A 13,414-nucleotide genomic window follows, 5' to 3' on the forward strand; every position below is an offset into this window, starting at 1 on the left:
CACAACCCAAATAGAGATTATTTTTTTTCTTGTGCATCAAAACTTTTTTTTTCGAAATTTGAGAAATCCCTATGTGTTGTGGCAAATGAAAATCTTGATTTGGCTGCGAAGTTTGAGATAGAAATCCACGATGTTTGCATGTTTCAGGATACTGCTTTAGTGAACCACTGGAAATTCTAAGTTTTTGCTGTGTTTTCAAGCATTTCATGACGATGAGTTCCGTATCGAAGCATTCTACGAAAGAGTATGAAGGATTTACCGGTACAAATGTAGTTGCTAGTAGGGTTGTTTTTGTACAAATGACAAATAATCATGGCAAGGGGGAAGGTAAAGGGAACTGATTTTTCCCCTCTCCGATTGCTTCATTTGCATGCTTCTTATTTCGTAAACTAACTTTTTCCTACTGATTTTCCTTTTGCCAGCCAAACAGCGAGCAACGTTGGTGGAGTGGTTGAATAACACTCTCCATGATTTTATCTTACCATCGAATGCATCAGATGAAGACTTGAGAATATGTTTGATTGATGATACTATTTGTGCCGGATATTGAATAAGCTCAGACCCGGCTCTGTGAGTGAGGTTGTCGAGATGTTCTTTTTCTTTTCATTCTTTTCTCTTTATTGAGATTTATGATGGATGCTGGATTCTCAATCCTAACTTTCATTTTCCATTCCAAGATGGTGATTCCAATTGTTCTTCAGTTTCCTCAGAAAATATTAAAAGGTTTCTGTCTTCAATGGATGATTTGGTGATGCCCAGATTCGAGATGTCAGACTTACTTAAGGTACTAGTCTATTTTTCAATGATTTTTGCAAGTCCCATGCAATAATCTTGAAAATATTGTGAAAATTGTGAGACCCACCATCAAAAAGTACATGACAGTGGATCCAATTTTGTTTTTCAAAAGGCTTGCACGGGACTTAAACATTTTGGATTTGTATCTAGGATTCTATAGGGACCTATGGCCACTTTGAGATATACACACAAGACGGTTGTTGGTAATGAATTAACAACTCCAAACGTACATGCTCAAAATTAATGTGATTTACGTGTGGGGAGTGAGGCTTCGATAATTTGCTATATACTACACTTTTATTCCCCTTTCATCTCACTACGTAAATGTGACACTTTTCATCACTCTTGCGTCATCTTTATATACTTTTTTAAAAGAAAGTTCAAAAGTTGAGGAACAATGTCATTTCACCATAGTGGGATGAAGATGTAGTATATAGCAATTTTCTTTTTCTTATGCATGTCTGCTTCTACTAGTTGGCCTTTGCTTCTAAATGCTCCTTTCTCTATCTCTCTCACACTAATGAGTTTTATGCAGGGATCTATGAAGAGTGTTATTGAATGCCTTGCAACCCTTCGAGCGCAATTTAGTTTCCTGATCCTTATTTCCCTATGTTTAAAATTAGCCATAAGGCTGATTTTCTTTCATTTGTTAAAGCTGACTAAATTCTGCATTCTTTTTTGTTTATCCAATTAGTTGATGTTGCATGTTTTCTCCCCGTGCACAGATCCATCAGTTGCATTAAAGAATCAGGCTGGGCAGAAGTACCATGAAGTGTTTGAACTCAAACCAGGGCGATTCGAAGACCTTTCTCTTTCTAAATCTTCAGAGATGATGAAAACAAACTGTTTGGATGTAACTTCTTGAGATCTCTTTTCTTCCCAAGAAACCTGTCTTAAAATCTCTTTTCATGATCATTGTCTCTTGCTGCAGAATGCCACAACTCAATCCCTATTAAGTGTTGTGAATGGAATTTGGATGAAAGCACTGAAAGAAAGAATGGCGAAATACCTAATGTATGTTGATGGGAGCGTATATGTGTATAAATATAAGTAATGCATGCATCTAGGTGCATAAGCACGTTCTTGTGTATTTGCATGCATTGTACATATGTAGTTCTAAAACTTTGTTATGATACTACTTTTGTTTTCTCAGCGTACGGCACATATGTTGGGAAAAGTTGTGCAGGAGATCGAGCGCCGCATATCAACTCAAGCCGAACACTTGAGAACTGTAACACGTCTTGCAGATTTTCTTGCATCTATTGGTTTTTTTTTTCTGCTTTATGTTAGTCTCCTAATGTGTTGTTTGTCTGTTTTCACCTACAGCAAAATAAATTTTTCAAGGCTCTTGAAGAGTAATACTGGTCAAGCATCGGAGTAATTGAAGCCCTAGCATCAGGAACTAGTGAAGAGGGCCAGGTATGGTGAACAATACAAGTCAAAAAGTTGAAACTAGACTGGTGTACATTTATATCTTTGTTGTGTGGGATTGTGTATATTTTCTTGTGTTTGGTACAACATTTTCTTTACTAATTGTGTATATTTTCTTATATTTGGTACTACATTTTCTTTACTAAATTAGAGTTGTTCATAAAAAATTGTTATGGACCAATTTGAGCATATAAAGCTACAATCCATAGACAATGAATCATGTGTTCTGTAATTTAAACTCTAAATGGCTATATCCTTTGATGTACAAATTTCTAACTTATCCATAGAGGCTTTAGTAGTTTATTAGCAAAAGCATGTAGAGAAGAATATGTTGTTGTCCACATCTTGCAAATAACTTCATAGAAGAGATTTTTGCAGACAGAGCAAACCAAAATGGAGGAAAGGAAGAAATTTGATGAGGACGATTTTATAATTGAACAGATGAAAGAAACGGATCACAACAATCTTGAACTTTCAGCATTAAAGCAGGAACTGGAAATTACCAAAAAGGCATGTGAACTGCGATGCATGCATGTGGAAAGAGAAGCTAAGAATTCCAAAATAGAGTTTGAGAAGAGGTAAACGAACTTGAGTGCTTGTTAGAAAATTCCCAAAAAAAGGTGAAAGAGCTTGAGTCATATTCTGAATCAAAATGTCAGATGTGGAACCAGAAGGAGCAAATCTACCAGAGAGTAGTGAAATTTCTGTCTGATATACTGCAGGTATGCATTTAGATGATGATCTTGTTTCATCACTGAATGTAGTGATGTGTTTTACATCAAACATCATTGAAACAACAGGAACTGAGGTTGGCTTCAACATCCATTCAACAAGAAATTTTGAAGCACAAAATAGCTATCCAGAGGAATTTAATTCTTAGGTGGGAATAGTTAAAAAGAAATTAAATATTTTATGTTGATTATGAATGGTAGGTTCTCATAAATTAACTTCACATTTCTTAGGAGTAAAGCTCAAAGTATTAGCAGATGCAGCTGAAAACTATTACACAGTTCTTGCTGAAAATCAAAAGGTGTTAATTGAGATACAAGAGTTAAAAGGTGCCACTACTTAATTTCACTTTAAGAAATGTTTAGCTCACAAAAAAGATTTCACAAAAATAAAAGTTCAGAAACTGATGTGATTGTAAAGCTCTTTTCACTGTATAGCATATCTAGCCACATGAACTTTGTGTGATCTCTTTGTGAACCACTTCTCTTCGGTTTTGTAGCTCGTATGAATACATTTCTCAACATGAAATCTGAATTTTCTTTTGCAGGAAACATTAGAGTGTATTGTCGGATAAGGCCTTTTCTAGATGAAAAGAGAGAGAAGCAGGAAATCATAGAATATGTTGGGGAAAATGGGGAGTTGGTTATTGCCAATCCCAAGCTGGGAAAAGAAAACCATCGTTTGTTTAAATGTGATCAGATATTTGGCCCTACTGCAACTCAAGGTTTTTATCACTCTCTCCATCTTCCTTATTGTTTCCCTAATAGTGTGTATGGGTATTGCCTAATTGATTGAGTTATAAACATGGTCGGCTCAATACAAAATGAGGCTGCAAAATATCAAAAAAATAAAAAGGCCTAGGCCTAGGGGGGAGGTTGAGTTGGGCGGATTTACGAGATCTGGGTGCTGAAAAGTGCAGTGGTGTTGCTTGTGTACTTGTAAAAAGCGTGGAATAGTGGTGACTCATGGGTCTTGCGCACAGACATGGAAGCACATGAGCCACACATGCCAGTCTTTTGATGGCAATGCTGGCTGTTTCTTGAAGATTAGCAGCCAGGGAGTGGCTCATGTAGGCTTAAAGCGATATGGTAGAGGAAAAAAGGAAAAGAACAGTATGGACAATGGGTGGAAGAGGGAGGACGAAACTAATGGATTTGGTTGGGGGAGATAAGTTTGCTTAGACAGAGGAGAGAAAGTTGTCTTATGGAGAGAAAACGAGGAGCTTGAAGAGGGTTAAATAGTCTACATCTTTTCATTGTGCTGAATTATGATTTTTTATTTTTGAACATTCCATATGTGGTGCAGAGGTAAGTCTTTTATTTTGACTTTTCCCCTATGTTCTGCCATCATGGCCTGCATTTTCCCTTTAACCACATTTGGGAATTGAGTTTCCTTTTATGCTTTTCGATCTTAATGTTTGACAAGTCAAAGACAATATTTTGAGGGGCCTTAAGCCTTTCCTGCCTATTCCTTGGTGCAGAGGAGTTGATGTTTTTGCAATTTTTTTATATATGTAGTTTTTTTATGATGATCATCATTCTCTTTCAAATGATGGCAGCGGAGGTATTTTCTGTTGTCCAACCCTTGATTCAGTCTGTACTTGATGGATATAATGTATGTATATTTGCTTATGGCCAAACTGGTTCTGGGAAAACTTACACAATGGTATGAACTCTCACTGTAATTCACTTTTTAGATACATTACATCTTAATTCTCCCACCATTCCAATGCAAATAAATGCTTTTCTTCAGACTGGTCCCAATGCAGCAACCAAAGAGAATTGGGGAGTCAATTATCGAGCTCTAAACTACCTTTTCGATACATCTCAAAGTGGAAGAAGTTCCATTACATCTGAAATGGGAGTTCGAATGGTAGAAATATACAATAAACAAGTGCGTGATTTACTATCAAGTGGTAGCTCTCAAAAGAAATATCCTTTTTTAATGGTAAAATATGATTCAAATATATGCAGAGTAAATTTATTTCTTTATTAGTGATTAATTCTCTAATCACAATATGATTTGGTGGTTTCCATTTTGGGGTATTTGGGTTTTGAGTAATGATATTCATGCAACTAGTTTATAACCCATTTTATAATAATTCATCGTGCTACTTCATAACAAAAGCTAAAAAAGTTTTTAGTTGAACTTCAAATTTTATCATAGGTTTTTCCATCTCCATTGCTACATGTTTATTTTTTATTTTTGCATTTATTTCCTCCATCAACGAGTTCTATTCATATGAAAACATATTATTCATGTGGCAAGACAAATCATCTGTTTCCTTGATTTGGGCACACTCGGGATTTTGACTCACTCACAACCCAATGGGTTGGCTGTACCTGATGCTAGCATGCAACCTGTCAAGTCAGCCTCAGATGTTATGGAATTAATGGACACGGGACTAAGGAACAGAGCAGTTGGTGCAACTGCCCTGAATGAAAGAAGTAGCCGCTCTCACAGGTTCATCTATCTCATCTTTTGAATATATCTCTCTACCGTCATTTTTCTAGTGTGTTATGATTATGATATTCAGTGAGATGAATCTGTACAGTGTTGTCACTATTCATGTTGGGGGGAGGGATTTGAAGACCAGTGCTGCTTTCCATGGTAATCTTCATTTGGTAGATCTTGCAGGAAGCGGAAGGGTAGATTGCTCTGAGGTAACTGGAGATAGACTCAGGGAAGCACAGCATATAAATAAATCACTATCTGCACTTGGAGATGTCATTTTTGCTCTTGCTCAGAAGAGCCCTCATGTACCTTACCGAAATAGCAAGCTCACTCAACTCCTACAAAGCTCTCTGGGTAATTGTTTTTTAGCTAAGCTCTCTGGGCATTTTGTTAGTTATCTTCTTTTTGTGACAAGCTGCTTTCAATTACTCGATAGTTTCTATAAGATGTTAAAATTTCTCTTTATCGATGCCATTATTGTGTATACACTTCATGAATTGCTTTAATTTCCATGTTTGAGATCAACTGAAACATATAATTGCTTCTAACATCACAGGTGGTCAAGTGAAAACCCTTATGTTTGTGCAGCTTAATCCTGATATAAACTCATTCTGAAAGTCTTGAGTACTTTGAAGTTTGCTGAGAGGGTCTCTGGAGTTGAGTTAGGTGCAGCACGGAGCAGCAGAGAGGTTAAAGATGTCAGGGAATTAATGGAGCAGGTGCTTAACCGCCTATTTATTTGTTTGTCATTTACTAGCACTTGATTAGAATATTTTTTTTTATATAAGTAAAAGTATATTAATAAAAGAATAGGCAAAAAGCCATGTTCAGTACAAGGTGTGTCCTAACTACGTAGGAAGCATAGATACAAGGAAATCATGAAAATCTTGGCCATTGAAATTAACGGCAATGGCCCAAGTAGAAAGAGTTCTAAAGAGAAAAGCTTTAAGTTCCTCCATTGATCTCTCTTTATTCTCAAACGTTCGTTCATTGCGCTCCTGCCACACACACCACATGATGCAAATAGGAAGCATCTTCCAAACGGCCTTGATCTGTTGATTACCTCTCAGGTCTGTCCAACTAGCCAACATTGCCACTACTGACTCTGGCATAACCCAATCCAAGTCTAGCCTCCTAAAAACCTCATTTCATAACCCTCGAGCTACCTCACAATGTAGTAGAAGGTGATCCACTGATTCTCCATCTTTCCTACACATACAACACCAATCAGTTATGATCACCCTCTGTCTCCTCAAATTATCCGTTGTGAAGATCTTCCCCAAGGAAGCGGTCCAAACAAAAAATGCTACTTTGAGAGGTGCCTTATGTCTCCAAATCTTTTTCTAGGGGAATTGAGTTGGAGGCACTTGTGATAGAGACTTGTAAAATGAACGAACCGAGAATGTACCTTTACATGTAGCATTCCACCACAAAGAATCAGCACGCTGGTTACTCAGTTTGAAAGAATACAAGAGGCTGAAAAAAGCTGCAAAGCTGTCCATTTCCCAATCATGAGCTGCCCGGCTAAAATTAATGTTCCATTGGATTTGTTCCCCCACTATCACCATGACTTCCTCCACTGAAACATCCTTGTCGCTTGCAATCCTGAAGAGCGCAGGAAATAGAACCTTTAGAGCACAATTACCAGACCAAGTATCAAACCAAAATTTGATCCTAGTCCCATCTCCTAGACAATATCTTGTGTGGCGAGAGAAGACCCCCCATCCTCTTCTTATATGTTTCCACAAACCCACTCCATGTGCCCCTCTCACTTCATTGGTACACCAACCACCCCATAAGTCATCATATTTACTCTCGATCACCAACTTCCATAGAGCTTCTGGTTCTTTATGGTATCTCCAAAGCCATTTTCCAAGTAACGCCCTATTAAAAATCCTCAGTCTTCTGATACCCAAACCACCTTTGGAGAGAGAATAACATACATTCTCTCACCTGACTAGGTGAAATTTAAACTCCTCCCCTATTCCACCCCACAAGAAATCCCGTTGAAGTTTCTCAATACAAAGTGCCACGCTAGCTGGAATAGGGAATAAAGATAGAAAATATGTCGGTAAGTTAGATAGCATACTCTTTATCAGGGTAATCCTACCCCCTTTTGACAGGTACATTCTCTTCCAGCCTGCTAGCCGACGTTCAACTTTCTCAATCACTGTTTCCTATAGAGAAGCCACTCTCGAGGCGGCCCCCAACGAAAGACCAAGATATGTCATCGGGAGTGAAGCAATCTTACACCCCAAAATATTAGTCAACTGTCTTATATGTTGAACTCCTTCAATAGGCACCATCTCTGATTTTTTCAGGTTCACTTTCAATCCAGAAACTGCTTCAAAACAAAGTAGAAGGGCCTTCAATACTCTAACCTAATTATGGTCTGCCTCACAGAAGATCATAGTGTCATCTGCAAACAATAAATGCGAAATATTAGTAATTCCTCCACCCAGGGATCCAATCGAGAAGCCAGTCACACACCCATTGGCAACCAAGGCTGAGGTCATTCTGCTCAAAGCTTCCATTACAATAACAAAAAGTAATGGGGATAACGGGTCGCCTTGTCTTAGCCCGCGAGTACTATGAAAAAAACCTGTTGGGCTTCCATTTATCAGAACTGAAAATTTCACCATAGATATACACCAACGGATCCATAATCTCCATCTTTGCCCAAAACCACACCTCCCAAGAAGGTCGAGTAGAAAATCTCAATTAATATGGTCATATGCCTTCTCCATGTCTAGTTTGCATATAATCCTTGCAGTTCCAGCTTTTAATCTATTATCCAGACATTCATTTGCAATAAGGGCCGCATCTAAAATCTATCTTTTACAAAAACATTTTGAGGCTTTGAGATTATCTTACCCACTACATCACTAAGGCGATTCGCAAGTACCTTGGAGAGGATCTTGTATACCCCATTTACAAGACTAATGGGTCGGAACTCCCTAATCTCTGAGGCCCCAATCGTTTTGGGTATCAATGCTAAAAAAGTGGCATTTAGGCTTTTCTCAAAGTGACCAGCTAAATGAAACTCCTGAAACACCTTCATAAGATCAACCTTTAAAACATCCCAGCAGGCTTGGAAGAAACCCATTGAAAAGCCATCAGGACCCGGAGCCTTATCTTTAGCCATTTTCCTCACAACTTCGAAAACCTCGTCCTCCTCAAAAGGTCTCTCCAACCGGATACCATCCATAGACCCAATAGAGTCAAAAAATAGCCCATCGGGCTTAGGCCGCCAACCCTCCTGCTCAGTGAGTAGCTGTTCGAAAAATCCCACTACGTGATCATTAATCCTCTGCTCATCTTTACAATCTAGCCCATCAATCTGCAACGACTCAATATTATTAGATCTCCTGTGAGAATTGGCTACCCTATGGAAAAACTTAGTACAACGATCGCCTTCCTTCAACCATAACGCTCTCGACTTTTGCCGCCATGAAATCTCTTCTAATAAAATGATCCTCTCAAGATCTGCAACAAGCCCTAGCTTTAGAGCTACTTCCTCCTGTGTTAAGGTCCTAGACTCTTGTACCCTTTCCAGCTCCTGGATCTCCCTTGTCTTGCATTTCTTGTTTCCCCAATGTCTCCAAAAGACTGCCAATTCCAAAGTTTTAAGTCTTGTTTTAGAGTTTTCAATTTACCTGCAAACATGAAACTAGGAGTTCTCTCAATCTGATAGGACGCCCACCACTGTCTGACCCTATTCATAAAACCTTCCGTTTTCAGCCTCATATTTTCGAACTTAAAGTATCAACGTCTTCTTTGAATCCCACCATAATCCAATAAGATAGGCCAATGATCCGAACACAACCAAGGCAATCTCTTTTGCCAAACCTCTGAAAAATGACTTTCCCACTCCGAGAAAATTAAGAATCTATCTAACCGAGACCATGTCTGATTATTGGCCCACGTACATAAGCCCCCTGACATTGGTAAATCCACTAAATTCAAATCAAAAATGCATTCTGAAAAATCTGACATTGTTGGACGCATTCTTCTATTGCCAAAACACTCGCTGGGGAATCTTATTACATTAAAATCTCCACCAATACACCATGGAAGATCCCACCAATTGTGCACTCCAACTAGCTCATCCCACAAGACACTCCGATCACTGTCTAAATTAGGTCCATAAACACCTGCAAAAGCCCACAAGTAACCATCTGAAACACTTTTAAAGGATCATGCTACCGAAAATAAGTCAATAAATTCCTCCCTTTTCTCCACCACTTGTTGGTCCCACATCACCAACACGCCTCCTGAAGCCCCGTTAGCTACCAAATATACCCAATCCACATGTATACAACTCCATATACTTCTCACAATTTTTGTATTAATAATTTTCAACTTCGTCTCATGTAAACAAACAATATCCGCCTTCCACCCTTGCAGCAAGTTTGTTACTTGAAGACGCTTGCTAGCCTCATTTAGTCCACGGACATTCCATGATATTAATTTTGGTCTCATTTGGGATAAAACAGCCCTTCACCTTAGTCCTATCCCTACTGGAACTGCCTTCAGAATTCATGGACCAAGTCAGCCTCTTAAGTTCACGTTGTTTCTTGGTACCAACCTGCATATGTTGTTAGTGACCAGTTTCGATGGCTGTGAGTAATGCCATGAACTGTTCCTCATAACCTTCACACTTCAAACCCACCATTTCTTGAATATCCTTCACTGCATTAAACACCCAGTCTGAAACACATGATTGGTTTGGGAACATACACTTCAACGAAATAGGCTACTACAATTGAGAATCTTATTGTTCCTCCACATTTTCCTCCTCAATCACCAATCCTAACTCCCCAACAGATTCATTCGACACTTGGATAAGCCTCTTTGAGTTCTCATCGTCTAACAGAAAAATCTCATCACTGACCGAATCCCCTTCAACGTCATTGGACCCCTCAAAATTGCTTGCAAGGGCCTCAACACCTCCCCCTTGCTCCATCGGCGATTTCTATGCACTCCCCGGAGCTGGGAAAGCACACGGTGGTGGTGGAAGAGCCACCTCCAAATCTGTCGACGATTTCTGATTCTCCTACTGACAAAAAACTTCCTCCGGCTGCGCCACCACCTTCATCGGTGACTTCTGATGTCGTCGCGATGAAGACTCTGGCAGGTCGACCACCCTCTGGTGGCTGCGCGACGACTGGCCTTGGAGAAAACTTCCTCCTGCTTCCTCGTAGCCTAAACGAGCCCTCCACTGCTGTCGGGCCTTGGGTTGGGCTTGGGCTCAGGCTTTACAGCCCGCCCCTTATCTTTATAGCTTTGCCCGTTAATGATACGGGCCTGAGCCATATAAAGCCCATTAGGGCCCAACCTGCCCTTAGAATCCAATACGGGCACCTGAAAACACCCCGTTTTAGACTTAAAACTACCCCCCCCCCCCAAAACTCCTTGTATTATCCCTTTCCATAACAACCTCAACACACTTCATCACCTTTTCAACCTCTCCTTGCAAAAATCTCAGTTGCTCCTGCACCTCCCTTACCATGCAGAGCAACGCCTACACATCGCTAACAATTTCTCTCTCTCGAAAAGGACAACGAGTGGCTTGGTGCACTTCTCCATCAGGCCCTTCCCCTTCGACACTAGATCTCAACCCCCCAAAGGCCCCTGCTGGAGAGAGAGCATCTCTGTAAGATTTCGAGTACACCTTATCGTTCCACTTCCTCCTCTATACATCACCACCACCTCCATCTCTGTTTCTGTCTACCCCAATAACCTCCCTCAACACCTCCCTCATTCTTTTCCATCCCCCTCCCCCCTCTTCTTCTGGAATAAGAATGAAACTACGTCGACTCCCATCACCATACACTGCCACCTCCAAAACTTTGCCTCTTTTATTCAAACATCGTCGAGGAATGAAACAACGATACCCCTCTCTTGTTGACGAGTAAAAATCCTTCCCTTCACCTATCGCACTATCCTCCAGACCTCTCTCAAGCCATTGTGCAGTGCCCAGCCCCATCAATAGCTCATGCTTGAATCTTCTACTTCTTTCAATGATACGGACCAAACCCCCTTCCCTCACGACAGAGAAGAGCTTAGATTCGATTCCAAACTACCTTGTAAAACCCATCTTAACGTCGATATAATGAAGGAACTAACTATCCACCATCCTCAACGGCAAAGAACCAGAGTTACTATTTTCGCACTTGTACTGAGAGAAAATAGAGAGAGACTCTTGGAGTTAAAAGCACACACGTTTACTTGAGAGTTGCTTTTGAAGATCAAGGTTTTATTTACTTATCAAAAAAAAAAGATCAAGGTTTTATTTAATTATGGTGTTAATAACCGAAGACTTCTAATAGGAACTCATCATTTGAAGATCTTTGGAATCACTGAACAAGAGATGAAATCCGACTAAATGAGAGAGAAAAAAGTACTTTTAAAAAGTCATGAAAATGTTCATTACTGAGGCATTGGCTGCATTTCTTATAGTAGATCTGAAATTTGATAAATTGGTGAACAGTGAACACGTCTCAATTTACACATGTGAACATACAATACAACAGAGTTGGTAGTTTTTCAAATATATATTCACAAAAAGAGTAAGCTAGCTTCTCTCTGCCGGTCAGTGTGTTGGTGATATGTTGCACTATGTAAATTGGAGAATGTTCAGACCAATAGGAATTTGCATGGTGATGGTAGGTGGGTAGATGCCTGCAGATCTGGGTTTTTAACTTCTGACCAAAAGGGTAGAGGAAAATGGACAATTGAACTAGAAAGACCAAACACATATCGATAACAAGCCCAAAGGAGTTAAACTGCAAAATCCGATCGAGGAAGGTTTAGAAGCCAAAGGGAGGGTGGTGAGTGGCCGCCATAGACAATGGAGCCAACATTTGGCAGCTAAAAGGAGCTGGACCGACACAATTAATCTTAGGAGATCTATAGGTAGTGGTTTTGACAGTAGAGTGAGTGTTGGCGGTTTTGGGCAGAGCAGACTGATCTAACCTCCAAAGATTGGGACAAAAGGGGAGAAAACTAGGAAAAAAAGAAAAAGAAAAATAGGAAGAAAGGAAAAGGTGAGCTCCTTGGCATCCTCTTCAATTATTAGTTATTAAATTTTACCCCTAGTTTTAACTGTAAAATATTGGTGTCCCAGTGTTGATAGCTATGGGAGTAGTATCACCATTATGACTTTGGTCTGCATATATTTTGCACAAACTTAAAAAGTGAATTGGATAAAATATATATGTACATTATGCATGAGATTTCTATGTGTTGGCTGTCGTACTAAAAAACATTTAGGTATTTAAATTAATATCAATCATGGCCAATGATCCTTTTCTTTTCTGAGAAATTATGATTTTGTTCCTCAGATATTCCCAAATAAGTCATCCTCTTATTGTCTCTGCAGTGTGCTACTAGCCGAAGAAGTTACTATTTGCAGCGAATTGTGACTAGTCGTGAACAAATTGGTCGTAAAAGGTCATATTTGTCGTAGTGTATATATAGTGGTCCTTAAATTAATTTAAATTTATATTTATATGAAGAATCATGCTCGCTTGCAAGAAGACTTTTCCCTTTTTGCTATAGTTAGAAAGAAAATTTCCTGAATTGCAAACTACAACTTTTGTCCACAAAATTCATTCTAATGGTTACTACTAAATAAGAATGAACTGAGGAGGTTGTAGAGGCTAGAAGGGAAGTTGCAGAGACCAATGATTTTGGGACCCCGGGGGGTGGGCGGTTTGATGTTGATTTAGAGCTTCTTTTGGTAAACAATTCTTAGAGCTGCGAAGTCATCAAAGCCAAAAGGTACGGAATTGACTATGAAACTCCTTAATTCAAAGTGGGAAATACTGATAATTAGAGTGACAGTATTGAGGAGCACTTCCAAGATTCTTCACTATAGTTAGCCAATGTGAATATTTTTGGTGCATATGGGTTCAGATGTAGCAACAAGATCCCCATATACATTGGTTCATGTTTTTATATAGGTGCTTACTACAATCCTAGTTAAAGTTCATCACTTAAA

At 39.3% G+C, this 13,414-nt stretch overlaps 1 pseudogene; it reads left to right on the plus strand.

Annotated features, from left to right (window-relative positions):
• Window positions 1-212: 212 nt before the first annotated feature.
• Window positions 213-13,414, plus strand: part of LOC121242373 — a 13,946-nt pseudogene continuing 744 nt past the window's right edge.

The sequence above is a fragment of the Juglans microcarpa x Juglans regia genome, chromosome 8D (genome assembly GCF_004785595.1).
Source record: "Juglans microcarpa x Juglans regia isolate MS1-56 chromosome 8D, Jm3101_v1.0, whole genome shotgun sequence".
In the NCBI taxonomy this organism is placed as follows: domain Eukaryota; kingdom Viridiplantae; phylum Streptophyta; class Magnoliopsida; order Fagales; family Juglandaceae; genus Juglans; species Juglans microcarpa x Juglans regia.